The sequence below is a fragment of the Vulpes lagopus genome, chromosome 23 (assembly GCF_018345385.1).
Source record: "Vulpes lagopus strain Blue_001 chromosome 23, ASM1834538v1, whole genome shotgun sequence".
NCBI classification, from domain to species: Eukaryota; Metazoa; Chordata; class Mammalia; order Carnivora; family Canidae; genus Vulpes; species Vulpes lagopus.
This window is the reverse complement of record NC_054846.1, coordinates 54,782,811-54,798,744: the sequence shown is the minus strand read 5'-3', so window position 1 is coordinate 54,798,744 and position 15,934 is coordinate 54,782,811. Positions and strand designations below refer to the sequence as shown.

Sequence of the window (15,934 nt, the reverse complement as noted above, 5' to 3'; positions counted from 1 at the left end):
CCTAGACCAGACCATAAGTCAGTAGTGCAGCCCAGACTTAAAAAGGAAATTGTTAGGTCCCTTGAATCATTTACAAAAGAACAAAGCAAATTCCATTTTAGGAATCAAACAAAAGTAGGTAATTAAATATGTGAGTAAAGATATATGCAAAAAGATCTTTATTATGTACATTGCTGTAGGTTTATAACAAAAATATAAGGAAAACTATAAAGGAATTAAATGAATTACAGTACACAAATATTATTAATAATTGTGTTTTTAAAGAATTTTAAATGACATTGAAAACTGCTCATGATTCACTATCAAATTTAAAACAGTGTTAAGGGGCACCTGGGCGGCTCAGCTCATTATCCTGGGGTCCTGGGATAGTCCCCAGGGAGGTTGCTTCCTTCCCTCTCTCTCTCAAAATCTCTTTAAAAAAAGAAAAGAAAAGCAACGTTAAGTAAAAGAGTATTGTATGATCCCAATTAAGTTTTTATATATTTATTTAGAAGGAAATAGTTCAAAATGTTATGTTTATGGGATTTTTAAACTTCTTTTAAAATATAATTTTGGGGCACCTGGCTGACTCAGTTGGTAGAACATGCAACTCTTGATCAGCAGGTCATGAGTTCAAGCCTCATGTTGAGTGTAGAGATTACTTTAGAAAAAAAAATTTTAGACCCTAAAAAGAGAAAGTTCAAAAAAAAAATAATTTCAAAAAAATCATTTCAGATGTAAAGAAAAGTTGTAAAAATACTACAAAAATCCCATATATCTCTCACCTATATCTAACCACATTTGCTTTATTCTCATTTACTGACTTGTGTGTGCACTTGCTGTCATTCTTCCTCCTTCTTCTAGAGATGGATACACTTATAGATGTATAAACAAACTGTTGTAATTATGTTCTGGCCCATTTATCCCTAAATATTTTTCAGTGCATTTCCTCAAAACAGAGTACAAATATCACAGTACAGTTCGCAAAATCAGAAAATTAACACTGATACCATACTATGATCTAATTTATGACCTTATTCAATTTTGCCAATTGTCCCACTAACATTCCTTATACAAAAAATAATTGTTTTTTTCTGGTCCAGGATTGAGTGCAGGATCACACATAATAGTAGTTAAATCTCTAATCTTCTTTATTTTGGAACAGTTTCTCAGTCTTTGTGTTTTATAACCTTGACACTTTTAAAAAATATAGGTCATTTATTTTGTAAAATACCCCTCAATTTGAGTTTGTCTGATATTTTTTTCTTGATTAGATTCAAGTTATGTATTTTTGGCGGGAATACTACAGAATTGATGTTGTGTCTTCCTTAGTGCCTCAGGAGGCATGGGATACTGTGTGTCCCATCACTGGTGATAACAACTTTGTTCACTTGGTTAATTAAGGTGTTATCTGTCAGGTTTATCCAGCGTTAAGTAACTAGTTTGCTTTTTGTAATTAATAAATATCTTGTAGGGAGTCATCTGGGACTACATTCAAGTTTTAACATTTATTGATAATGCTTGTTTGAAACAGTTATGACTATAATTGTTGCCAAATGGTAATTTTATAATTCCATCATTAACATTCCTTATACATTTTTTTGTCTTCTTATTGTGTAGGAGAGCATCTTGCTTCTCCTTCATTTATTCATTTATCAATTTATTGATTTATATCAAAATGAGCTGGGAGCTTATCATTTTTTAAACATTTCCCTTACTTTGTAGCACTACGTCCCAGGATTACTTTGTGCTTTCCCAGCCTCTAGAATCACCCATTTCCTTTCATAACCCTAGTTCCATTTAGTGGAGAATGATGTTTAAAAATCAAGATCTAGGTAGTAGGCGTGTTCATTGTCACTATGGTACCAATGCTTCTAAGCTCCCTAAGGGAATAAAGCTAGAAAACATACACACACACACACACGCCACTCACTTACTTGAACATCATTTTTACTTTAAAGAACAACAGATAAACTGTCATTTTTCAGATGTGGAAATTTGGCAGACATTTTCTAGAAAACAAAATGGATATGCTTGTCACTTCAAGGAAGTGTTTGTTGCCAAAGATAAAATTCAAGTTTTCAAGTAAAAATTAGAATTTTGGAAAATGTATTCACCACCATGAGCTCAGCAGCTTCCCAAACTTTTTTGAAGACGTGAGTGGTGATATGAACAAATGTTGTGGAGTGTTTTTTTATGAAAATTATTGTATAGTGAAACATGTTAATATTTGGAAGGCGTGCATAACTCTGAGCTAGTATTTTTTTCAAATGACCAATGCGAGACGTGTTGGCAGCTTAGTCAGTTAAGGATCTGCCTTCAGCTCAAGTCATGATCCCAGGGTCCTGGGATTGAGCCCTTCATTGGGCTCCCTGCTTAGCAGGGAGCCTGCTTCCCCCTTTCTCTCTGACCCTCCCCTGCTCCTCTCTCTTCTCTCTCTAATAAATAAATAAAATCTTTTTAAAAATGACCAATGCATGATGTTATAAAAACATACATGGGTAAAATATCCCCTTAAAGTCTAATATAGACCAAAGGATTTTAATGGAATAGAGTACAAAAAGTTCATTGATAATAGTTTCAGGTTCCATGTTGCAGTTAACCTTTAAGAAATTGCCGCATTCAGGACACCTGGGTGGCTCAGCGGTTGAGTGTCTGCCTTTGGCTCTGGTCGTGATCCCAGGGTCCTGAAATTGAGTCCTGCATCAAGCCCCCTGCAGGGAGCCTGCTTCTCCTTCTGCCTGTGTCTCTGCTTCTCTCTCTCTGTGTCTCTCATGAATAAATAAATAAAACCTTTTAAAAAATATATTAAAAAATAAAACATTCCTCACTTTCCTAACTACAAAATCTATTTTCCTCATATATCTCAATTAAAACAACATATCCCAACAGATTGAATGGAGAAGCAGATATGATAACCCCGCTATCTTCTAGTGGATTAACTTTAAAGGGATTTGCAAAAATGCAAATAATGCACTCTTCTTACTATGTTTTTGTTTTAGAATATATAGTTATTTTTTATTAAAATGAGTTATTTTTGTTAACATATGAGTTCACTATTGTTATTTTAAATAAATAATTGTTTAAAATATTTTCTTTTTTTTTTTAATTTTTTTTAAATTTTTTATTTATTTATGATAGTCACACAGAGAGAGAGAGAGAGAGGCAGAGACACAGGCGGAGGGAGAAGCAGGCTCCATGCACCGGGAGCCTGATGTGGGATTCGATCCCGGGTCTCCAGGATCACACCCTGGGCCAAAGGCAGGCGCCAAACCGCTGCGCCACCCAGGGATCCCTTTAAAATATTTTCTTAGCTTTAATTTCAAAGGTGATAAATACCAATAGATATAATCCACATAAACAAAAGAACTCTGGGGTCCTCAATAATTTATAAGAGAGTAAAGGGGGGCCTGTGACCAAAATGTTTGAGAACCACTTCTATAGTTTATTCACCCATTCCCCTATTTGAGGGCATTTAGATTGTTTATAATATTTTCCATTACAATGTTGCAATGAATAATTTTATATATGCATGTTTTTCTAATGTAGATATATCTTTAGGGTAAATTTTTAGACGTGGGATATCTGGGATAAATACATATGTAGTTCTGTTAAATATTACCAAATTTCCCTTACTAAGAGTTGTACCTCACTGCTATCATTGCCTCTCTCCCCTACCAACACAGATATTTTCTGCCCAACCTGATACAATAAGAGATATAGCACTTTCAAGGCTATGTAGTGGAACAGCTTTGGAAAAAGACAGCCATGGATTCAAATCATGAGTAACTACAAGGTATGAATGGAAGGGCCTGTGTACTCATCAATGAGATGAGGCTAATGTGTATTGTATATACAAGGAGTTGAGTAGGTGTTCATTAAATGGTAATAATGTTATTATCTGAATCTCTCTGGACAACTAGGAAGGTAGTCAGAGTTGACAAGCACAGATAATGGACTGTTCTGGGGTGCCTGGATGGCTTAGTTGGCAGGTATCTACTCTTGGTTTTGGCACAGGTCATGATCTTGGGGTCATGAGATTGAGGTCAGTTTAGAGTCTGCTTGGGATTCTCTCTCTCCTTATACCCCTCCCCCTGCCATAAATAAATAAATAAATAAATAAATAAATAAATAAATAAATAAAATCTTTTTTAAAAAAATAGACTATACTAATGAACTATAGAAGATGTTGACAGTAAAAGAATATAGAGTTGCCTTGGGAGGTACAAGAAAAGAACAGGTCACCTAAACCAGAAAAGAGGCTAAAAGCAGATGCTGAAACCTAGAGTACAAAACCTGAGCAGTAAGAGCAAAGAAGAGTTCATTAATTCAATCACTTGGTCAACTGTTTACTGAACACTACTATTTACCGGGCACTATGTTCTGTGGTAAGCAAGGTACTGTCTCTGCCTAAGGAGTTTAGACTCTACTAGTAGAGGTAGATGAGAAAATAGGCAATTATGATTTTAGAGGGTAAGTACAGTGTACTACAGAAAACAAATCAGAGGCATCTGACCCAAATTTAGGTGTTGGGCAGGAGTTTTTAGGGAAAATTATACCTAAGCAGAGACCTGAAGAATGGCTGGGACTTAGCTACATAAATTGAATGGGGAAGTGGGAAGGGAATAGTTAGGAAAAGAGCATATCCCAGGCAGCAGAAATAGAATGTGCAAAAACCTAGAGGCAAGAAAAAACGTGATGTGTCTGGAGAACCGAGAGGGCAATTTTGGTTGAGGCAGTGAGGGCAAGGTTGGGAGCAGTGATAGCCAAGGCAGGGGCCAAATCAGTAAGGCCTTATTCATGTCAAGAACTTTGGATTTTATCTTATGGGTGATCGAAGGCCATTAGAGCATTTAAGCTGGTCAGTGGCATTAAGGGTTTGATTTTAGAAAAAAAGATCACTCTAACTGTTATGTAGAAACTAGAGGACACTCATTTGGAGACAAGGAAGCCATTTATAAGTGTCTATTGAAATAACCCAGGCAAAAGTGGTGGTGACCTGAGTAAGGGTAGTAGAGGGAAAATGGTGATTTCAGGAGGCAAAATCACCAAACTATGATTAGATTGGCATGTGAAAAAGAGGGAGAAGTCAAAGGAGACCCTTGAATTTCTGGCTTGGGCAACTTGGTATTCAGTGCAATCCGAGAGAGAGACAGCAGGGGAAGAGGAGCAGACTTGAGGGAAAAAATGATGAGTGCTGTTTCAACATGTTGACAGAGTAGGAGACAGGTTCAGAGAGATGAAGTTACTTATCTAAGGTGACTGTAATTGGCAGAGCTAAGATTCCAACCCAGGTCCATCTGACTACATATTTCCTCATTGCTTCAGCATGGCCGTGGGATGCTGGCCGTGGGATCCTCCCACACTCAGCGTGGGAATGTGCACCAACTACCAGGCAGGGGCAAACCACCACGAGCATTATAATATAAGTGAAATGCCTTCATATATGTCAAATCTGACTGAATAACACAAGAGCGTATTTCCATAAGCATAAACATTATTATTAACATTGATCATGATGACTCAAACTGCCATCCTCTGGTCCCAGAAGGAAAATATTAGGATACACTTGATGCTGGGGAATGTTTATGATGTATTTTTTATACGAATTACAGATGAGGCAGCGTGGCATGTATGGTACAGTAGAAAGACCCTGGATACCTGGGTTCTAATGATGTAAGTATGGACTGGACTGGAGGAGGAAAGTTATATAGCATTTGACTCTCTGGGCCTTTGCTGAGGGTGTCCACTTCAGCAGGTCTCTTTTACCCACCAGCGCAGTCCATGCCACTGCCCAACGTATACAGAGATGGTACAGTGCAGTGGGAGGAGCTTGCACGTTGGAGTTAAGTGATACAAGCTGCACCAATTTCAGGCTGTTTGAAGGAAGTCACTTTCTAAGTCTTACTTTTCTTATTTGTATGGTACACAATTATATGTGTTACCAACAAAGTGCCAGATACATGGTAAACACAGAGTTAATTATCTTTCCTTGCCTTTTCTTTTTAACCTCAAACACTGTTTTCTATCTCTATCTCTAAAGCTCTAGAAAAGAGTTAATGGCTTCTTTACACCATTCCTTAGTCTTTCCAATGTACATATATCCTCTTGTAATCAGAAAACCAAATAAACAAAAGATATTTGGGGGCACAGAGTAGACCAGCCCATTAGTTAGCATCCATTACAACCTGATAACCTACAGGTCTATTTTATTTGGGTATGCTGTACTCCAATCATATGAGGGTATGCATATGAGGAAATAACTGAATTTATGTGCGCATTCTCATGTGAATATGAATCCACCTGAATTCTACAAGTACTGAGCTCTATGAACCAGACACTATAGGAATAGAGGTGAAAAGTTTTTCCTTTATTTTGAAAGTATTTGTGTGTGTGTGTGTGTGTGTGTGTGTGTGTGTGTGTGTGTGTGTGTCTCAGTTTTGGCTGTGGGAAGAAAGGATTGGATTTATAGAACTGAGGAGCATGTAAGTTGCAAACAGTAATGGGCTGGGGCCAACTTGTATTGGATCATGAGAGCCAATTATTAAGTTTTGAGAAACTTTGCTAGCCAATTGTTACAGCAATTTGTAAAAGGCTAAATTATATAAAACTATAACTGAATACATTATATTAAGAACAGTTAAATACAAGCAGCCCTTGCTTTGCATAGGTCTGAAATTTGCGAATTTTACTTACCACAGTTTAGTTAAGTAACATCCCCTCAAAACACAACTCAGGTTTGTTTGTTTTTAAAAATGTATTTTTCAGTAGTCTCTATACCCAACCTGGGGCTCGGACTCACAACCCCAAGATCAAGAGTTGTGTTCTCCACTGAATGAGCCAGCCAGGAGCCCTGAAGTTTCATTTATCATAGTATGTTAACTATAAGTAATTGCACAAAGTACAAATACTGCTGCTATTTCTTCAGTCCATGAATCACTATGTAAATAATAGATTCACATCATGTTCACTGACCAATCACATCACTTTTTTTTTTTTTGTAAGCTCTGCACCCAATGTGGGGCTTGAACTCACAACACAGAGATCAGGAATCACATGCTCTACCGACTGAGCCAGCCAGGCCCCCCCTCAATCACTTCTTTCAAAGTCTGTCAGTGATTGGTCATCTTTTTTTCAATTTTGACACAGATAATAAATTATATACTGTGTTGCTTCTTTTTCTACTAGTGATAAAAACCACATGACACTTTAAAAGAATGAATAATCAAACAAGGAGGTTGGCAGGGAGATCAAATGAAGCAAAGAAACAAAAAGTGATGGGCACCTGGCTGGCTCAGTCAGAGGAGTATGAAATTCTTTATCTCAGTCTCATGAGTTCAAGCCCCAAATTGGGTGTAGAGATTACATAGATAAACTTTTTTAAAAAGAAAAAGAAAAGGGGATCCCTGGGTGGCGCAGCGGTTTGGCGCCTGTCTTTGGCCCAGGGCGCGATCCTGGAGACCCGGGATCGAGTCCCACGTCGGGCTCCCGGTGCATGGAGCCTGCTTCTCCCTCTGCCTGTGTCTCTGCCTCTCTCTCTCTCTCTCTCTCTCTCTCTGTGACTATCATAAATAAAATAAAAAATAAAAAAAAAAGAAAAAGAAAAGAAACAAAAAGGGATACAGCTGCAGGTGAAACTTTAATGTTAATGAAATTATAGAAGAAATCATTGAGTATAGGAATATTGATATACCTTCCATTTGAAAGACTCTAGATATACAGCCAGAGGAACTTAGTGAAGGCCAATTTATTGATATAAGTGAAGATAATGGTTGTGACCAAGAGAATGAAGATGTTTTTCACATTAAAATTATTGGATATACTTCATAATGTTGAAAGAGCAAGGAATAAAATGTTGAAAGCTGACCCAAACTTAGAAGTGGGAGCATGTACCAAGCATGGAAAAGTTGATCAGTCATATTGTAAATTATACAATAAGAAAGCAAGCACCATTCAAATTACTCTTAACAATTTTTTACTAAGAAATAAAATGCTTTAACTCGGTGTTTTGAACATTTTAAATTATAGTGCACTATGCCCCTCAATGGGGAAAGAATTGTCTTTTTAACAAATGGTGCCAGGGCACTTGGTTATCTATATGCAAAATAATGAAATTGGACCCCTACCTCATACCATAAAAAAATGAATTCAAAATGAATCAAAGACCTATATGTAAAAGCTATAACTATAAAATTGTTAGAAGGAAACATTGAGGGATCCCTGGGTGGCGCAGCGGTTTGGCGCCTGCCTTTGGCCCGGGGCGCGATCCTGGAGACCCAGGATCGAGTCCCACGTCGGGCTCCCGGTGCATGGAGCCTGCTTCTCCCTCTGCCTGTGTCTCTGCCTCTCTCTCTCTCTGTGACTATCATAAATAAAAAAAATAAAAATAAAAAAAAAATTAAAAAAGGAAACATTGATACAACTCTTTGTGATTGTGGATTAAGTGGTGATTTCTTAGATATGACATCAAAAGTTCTAACAACAAAGAAAAAAGGGACAAATTGGTCTTCATCAAATTTTAAAACTTTGTGAAATTGGCTATGGTGAGAATATTTATACCACAGAAATTGGCAAATGGCACATGTCAGGGTTTGTTTTCTTAATTGTCTAGATTTTATTTATTTTTATTTTTTAATATATTTATTTATTTATGAGAGACACAGAGAGAGAGGCAGAGACACAGGCAGAGGGAGAGGAAGAGACACAGGCAGAGGAAGAAGCGGGCTCCCTGCAGGGAGCCTGATTTGGGACTCCATCCCGGGTCTCCAGGATCACACCCTGAGCCGAAGGCAGACGCTCAACCGCTAAGCCACCCAGGAGTCCCAATTGTCTAGATTTTAAAAGTGTTAGAGCAAATGTTAGTAATGTGGATTAAACTTAAAATTGTATCGTTTCAAAAAAAATTTATCGTGGGCAGCTCCGGTGGCGCAGCAGTTTAGCGCCGCCTGCAGCCCCGGGCGTGATCTGGAGACCTTGGGAGTCCCACGTCGGGCTCTCTGCGTGGAGCCTGCTTCTACCTCTGCCTGTGTCTCTGCCTCTCTCTCTCTCTGCATCTCTATGAATAAATAAATAAAATCTTTTTTTAAAAAATTGTATCGTATCTATAACTGTCACATTGTGAAAAGCACAACAAAAATTGAAGAAATGTTCTTCTAGCACTTGAAAACTATTACTTGGGACTGCCTGGGGAGCTCAGTTGGTTGAGCATCTGACTCTCGATTTTGGCTCAGGTTATGATCTCAGGGTCGTGGGGTTGTGGGATTGAACCCCGCGTTGGGCTCTACATTTGAGATTCTCTCTCTCTCCTTCTGCTCCTCCCCCTCCCTGCTCTCTCTCTCTTAAATAAGTAAATCTTTTTTAAAAACCCTATCATCTGATGTAGCAAATAAGTCATATTATTGACAAATGAGTGAATTTCCAATAGATCTCTTCATTGATTCACTTTCTTATTCAAAAACAAAATATTAACCTTCATTTCATAACTATACTCAGAGAGCCAGTAATTATGCATTATTTAATTACTTATTAAATGTATTTATTTACTTATTCACTTATTATCTAATTAGGCATCTACCAGCATGCCACTGGCTGGAACATCAAAGATCCTAGAATCCAGCATCTACCATTTTATATGATGAGGACATGAAACCCAAGATCTGCCTTAGGTCACAAATAAATGAATGGATGGATGGTCAACATTTGAGTCATGTGTTGTTCTTTTACATATTAACCCATCTACCTGACTATCTAGGAAAATATGTTTTCTGTGACAATGCCAAAGTAGGATGGGCAGTGAAGATATGTGAAACATTATTCCTAGTTTAGCTAGTAAGCCCTTCTATCCAGGGCTTTAACAATGCTGTGTACCTGGAAGGAGGAGTCAGAAGAATCAGGACACAGGAAGAGACTTAACCAGGTCCCTCTCCCTATCTGGGCAGACAGCAATAGAGCAGGCGAACAAGCCATGTCTTACTTTTGGACTTTTCTCTCCTCTCCTTACACCCTGAGGCATTGAAGAGATTGGGGAGATATTCAGGCTTCCCTCTACAATTAGGGGTAAGAGGGCTGGCCCCAAGAGAAAGGATCAGGTTCAGACTTGGCCTCCAGACCAAAGCTCTTCCCTTGGCCTCAATCACTTAGAACATGACTTCAATGTTACCTTGTTTATTCAGTGTCCGTTTGCAAGGTGAGCCAAAGATTATTAATAACAGACCTTTTGCATATAGCCCTTTACAATTTGCATGACCTTTGTACATGTACTGTCCTGTTTGAGCCCCATAATAGCCCTTCATGGTGAGTAGGGGAGGGGCTAATAAGCCTATTTTATAGGTGAAGAAATGAGGCTCAAAGACCAAGGATACCCAAGTCCATGGAATCCATTTCAGGACTGAAACCTAGGAATATTGACACAAATTGTAGTTGTCTTCCATGGCACAAAAGTACAATAGCATAGGCCTAGCAGCATTTACAGAATTATTAGTGATAGTTACCAATAATAATAAATAGCTACAATTTATGAGCACTTATTGCTCATGGCATTAAGTGCTTCATTTGCATTCTCATTTAATCTTCATAACAATCTTTTGAGGTTGATGCTAACTTCTCCATTTACTAAGACCCTGAGGTTCAGAAAGGTTAAGGAATAGGTCCTGGATCACACAGCAGAAGTGTCAGAGCAAGAATCTGAACCCAGATCTCAGCTTCCAAAGATCATACTCTTAAGCTCTTAAATATTATAAGATCATCAGGAAAGATATTAGTGGGAGCAGGGAGATCGTTATTATTCTATGAGAATAATTATTCAGGAGGATTTGGGAAGCTGTCTTTGAGAAAGTGACATGTAAGTTGGGATCTGAAGACCAAGTCCTAGTTAGCTAGGAGACAGCATGTGGAATGAATGGCCTGATGTGAAAAAGCACCTTGGGGAACTGACAGGGTGGCTGGAGTGACCTGAGCAAGGAATGAGTGTCGAGAGATGAGACCCAAGAGAGCAGGCAAACAGTCGGGTCACAAAGGACTTGTAGTCCATGGTAAAGATTTGAGATTTTTTTTCTGAAGAAAAATGGGAAGGCTAAGAGCATTTTCAGTCAGGGAAGGACATGATTCAATTTATGTTTAGAATACCATTGATTGCTAAGAGGCAATGGAATTGTAGAAATAAGATCTGAAACTCTTTCAGAAATCCAAGCAAGATGGTATCTTGGACGACGCCTCAGGTAATAGCAATGGAGAAGGACAACTTTGAGTGGATGAATTAGATGTGCCAGATACTGTGAAATATATTTTCTTATTTAAGCCCCACACAACAACCCAGTTATGTAGATATTTTACAGTTTTTAAAGTTTTTTTTATTTTATTTTATAGATGAGGAAGTTGAGATTAAGAGAGGTTCAGCTTCCATATTATGCTTCACACTGTTTAACAATGATCATCTTGGGGTGCCTGGCTGGCTCAGTTGGTAAATACTATGTGACTCCTGATCTTGAGGTCATGAGTTAGAGCCCCATGTTGGGGATAGAGTTTACTTTAAATTTAAAAAAAAAATTTTTTTTAATGTTTTTTTTAAAAATGGATCATCTTATCTGCCAAGTAAAGTAATGGATATTCTGAATCCAGAGTAGGTGTCAGGGTGATTAGCATGATAAAGCTTCTGTCTAAAAGACGAGTCTTTTTCATCAGAAAGAGGTCAATCTAGCTAGGGAACTTCTGTAGTTAGACAAGATTACGTCACCTAGAAAACTTTGTTTGTGACTTAGCACAAGATCAGGCGATCAGGGCCCCTAGATTCCAATCAATGTGGAACCTTTGTTGCTGGGCAACATTAACGATTTAGACCCCAGAAAGATGTAATTAGATTGATAGAGTTTGAAAGACTCCTTACAGACTGTAGGACACAAGTGTCCCACTTCACAGATGAGAAAACTAAAAACTAAAGTTCAAAGATGGGGAAGAGCTGGCTAGGGTCACTTAGAATGATAGTGGCAGAGTTGGGGCTAAAACTGGATCTTCTGACTCTCAGCCCACAGTTCCCACGGAACCAAGCTCTGCCGTCTCTTTGATAGGCCTGAGATCCTTTTACATTGGGATATACTGTATCAAATGAATTCCAGGTAGAGAAAGTGTGGTTTTTGAATGGAGGAAAGAAGACAAATCTCACTTCTACTCCCAAGAGGTCCCTGCTAGAAACACGAGTCACTATCTTCCCACGTTACAGCCTCTTAAATACCCAAACATGGCCTACTCCGGAGAATGCTGGGGAGGGGGCCAGAACTGTCCCTAAGATTATGAGTGCCATTCCTTCCTCTCTGCCCCCTTCTTACTGCACGTATTTTCTGTTCTCTTAAAAGCATGCTTTTGGGAAAGCATCTTCTATCGGTTGCCTTCATTTGGGCATGAATTAAAGAGAAGTAAGTCCTAATAAGGCAAGGGTGCTAAATTCTGTCCCTCACTGCTATGTGATGCTTGGGCAAGTCCCAGGGCCTGTTTCCTTATCTATATAATGAGGATACTGGACTTAATTGCTGTGAGCCCTGCTAGTTCTGATCTATGGAATCAGAATGTATTAGTTCCTGCAACTCCAGGTCCCTGGCACAGTGTAGGTTTACCAGAGCTCTTGGTTACCTGGTGAGGTGAGGCTTATCAGGTAGATTATCATCAACTACTGGCCCTTTCTGCTTCCCATCCCCCTCATTTCTCCCCTAGAGTCTCAGCCAATGACTGGAAGCTTCCAGGATTCAGATTCTTTTTCTTCTCTGCATTCAAGGAAGCAGCCTCAGCACCCACCATTGGTCCTCACACTCATTCTCTGAGTATAATTCCAGGGAGACATCTTCCTGCCTTAAAATATCTTCTTTACCCACTGGGAGGAAGTAAGGTATTGATAAAAGAGCAATAGCATTGGAGTAGATAACCTTGGGTTTAAATCTTGGCATGCCATTTTACCAGCTCTGTGACCTTGGAGAGGTTATCCATCCATCCTCAGATCCCCAGGCCCTGCATATTATGAAGATTAGAGATAGTATCTGTAAAATACCTGTAGAAGAAAAGCATATAATCTCCTTTTCTCTTTAGGGGAAAAAAATCACATTAAAAATACAGTATATATATTTTTTTAATATAGTATTAAGAGAGCTGACCCTCTGTTTTCTTCCTATGAGGTTTTTTGGTTTTGTTTGTTTTTAAAGTAGGGTAATGCCATCTAACACTTTATTTTCTTTTTTTTTTTAAAGATTATATTTATTTATTCATTCATGAGAAACACACAGAGAGAGAGAGGGGCAGAGACACAGGCAGAGGGAGAAGCAGGCTCCATGCAGGGAGCCCGACGTGGGACTTGATCCTGGGTCTCCAGGATCACGCCCTGGGCTGAGGCAGAGCTAAACCACTGAGCCACCCAGGTTGCCCAACACTATTTTCTAAAAACAAAATGCGGTCCAAAGTTTTTTCTCCTTCCACATGCTTGGTACATAATTAATGCTCAATACATTTTTATTATCACTATAATTACAACCATTGATTTTAAGTCCAGCGAATCTACTCAAAAGGTTCTGAATTCTCTCTGAAACAGAAATCTGATTTAAAAAATGCTCTCCTGCTGAAAAACATTCTGTGGCTCCTCATAACCTATACAGTATAAAGCCCATTTAGAGTTCTTTTTTTTAATTTTTTATTTTATTTATTTATGATAGGCACACAGTGAGAGAGAGAGAGAGAGGCAGAGACACAGGCAGAGGGAGAAGCAGGCTCCATGCACCGGGAGCCCGACGTGGGATTCGATCCCGGGTCTCCAGGATCGCGCCCTGGGCCAAAGGCAGGCACTAAACCGCCGCACCACCCAGGGATCCCCCATTTAGAGTTCTTAACACTCTGGTCCCAACTTGCTTTTGCAATCTGGAGTCTCTGATATTGTTAAAAGAAAAGAAAAGAGAAAACAGAAAGAGAAAGAGAAAAGAAAGAAAGAAAGAAAGAAAGAAAGAAAGAAAGAAAGAAAGAAAGAAAGAAAGAAAAGAAAGAAAGAAGAAAGAAAGAGAAAGAAAGAAAGAAGAAAAGAAAGAAAGAAAGAAAGAAAGAAAGAAAGAAAGAAAGAAAAAGAAAAAAAGAAAGAAAGAAAGAAAGAAAGAGGGAAAGAAAAGATTTTTTGCATCCCACCTTAGCCACTTAACCTTTTTCCTCCTCTGTAGTACTGGGATAGTACTTTCTACCTTACAGATTAAATAATAGTAGTTTATATTAGCTACTAATTATTGTAGTTATTACATGCCAGCTAGAGTATAAGAATTTGACAGATTTATTTAATCCTGATGAGTATCCAATGAGGTGAGCACTTTTATTTTCAGGAGAGAAAACTGAAACTTAATGTATCATTTATCAAATATAACAGACTTAAACCTGGGTCTAGCTGCTATGACAGTCCTACATGTCAGTCTTTGTACTATAAAGTCTTCCTTGAGCCTTTCTTTCTTTTTTTCTTTTTTTTTTTAAGATTTTATTTATTTATTTGACAGCACAAGTAGGGGGAGTGGCAGGCAGAGGGAGAGGGAGAAGCAGGCTCCCCGCTGAGCAGGGAGCCTGATGCAGGACTTAATCCCAGGACCCTGGGATCATGACCTGAGTCAAAAGCAGGCACTTAACCAACTGAGCCACCCAGGCACCCCAACCTTCCTTTTTAAAAGGACTTTGTACACTGGGAAGCTGTGAATATTGGCTATTAATCACTGTTATCACTTCCTCCTTCCATGGACCTGATACTCTATGTTTTTTTAAAGATTTATTTATTTATTCATGAGAGACACACAGAGAGAGGCAGAGACACAGGCAGAGGGGGAAGCAGGCTCCCCAGAGGGAGCCTGATGCTGGATGATCCTGGATCCTGGGATCACACCCTGAGCCGAAGGCAGATGCCCAACCACCCAACCGCTGAGCCACCCAGGCATCCTCTGATACTCTAACAGAGAAATTTGCCATTCTCAAAGGCATTTTGTAGGACTTAACCTCATGACCCTGAGATGGAGACCTGAGCTGAGATCAAGAGTTAGGCATTCAGCTGACTGAGCCACCCAGAGACCCCTCAAAGGCATTTTTATTTATTTACTAAAGTTTGGGAGCACCTGGGTGGCTCAGATGGTTAAGCATCTGCCTTTGGGTCAGGTCATGATCTCAGAGTCCTGGGATCAATCCCCATGTCAGGCTCCCTGCTCAGGAGGGAGTTTCCTTCTCTCTCTCCCTCTGCATCTCCCCTCCACTAGTGCTTTCTCTCTCTCTCAATTGAATAAATAAAATCCTTAATTTAAAAAAAATAAAGTTTATTTAAGTAATCTTTACACCCAATGTGGGGCTTGAATTCATGACCTCAAGATCAAAAGTCACATGCTCTTCCCACTGAACCAGCCAGGTGCTCCTATCAAAGGCACTTTTACAGTTCTGAGCCTCTGTTCATATTATTCTGTTTGCCTGTAGTGCTCTTATTCCCCTCTTAGAATTATGCTCCTTTCATGAGGTAGCAGATCACCTGATCTTTGAAGTCTTCCCTAACATGCTGGCATATCCCTAATCTCCTCAACTCTAGACATTAAGACTTCTCCATCTTTATCTTCTTGGCTGTTTCCACTTGATAAATGTTCAATAGGTAGTTGTTATGCTCATTAATCTCAAATCATTTATTATAAATTCAGTGAAACCAATCAAGGGAATTGTCTATCTAATGGGTGTTCTAGTGTGCCAGAGAAAATCTAAAGTGATTGCTGGGTGTTGCTTAGGAGAAAAATAGCAATGTAATTCAAGCCATGTCCAACACATGGCATAGCAGTCATTGGCAAAGCAGCTAGAGAAGTGTTCATTAGAAGAGAGTGAAGGAGAGGGGTAATAACAAAACCAGCATTACATAATTGCATAATATTCACAAAGCTCTCCTATATATGTTATCTACATAAATTTTTAGCCCCATTTTACAAATGAG

The 15,934-nt window shown here is 38.8% G+C and overlaps 1 long non-coding RNA gene across 1 annotated transcript in view; it reads left to right on the top strand.

Moving 5' to 3' along the window:
- Positions 1-15,934, top strand: part of LOC121480973 — a 56,922-nt gene that overhangs the window by 3,537 nt on the left and 37,451 nt on the right. Inside the window, exon 2 of the long non-coding RNA XR_005985169.1 lies at positions 3,666-3,775. This is a non-coding gene — a long non-coding RNA (uncharacterized LOC121480973). The remainder of the gene's footprint in view (positions 1-3,665; positions 3,776-15,934) is intronic.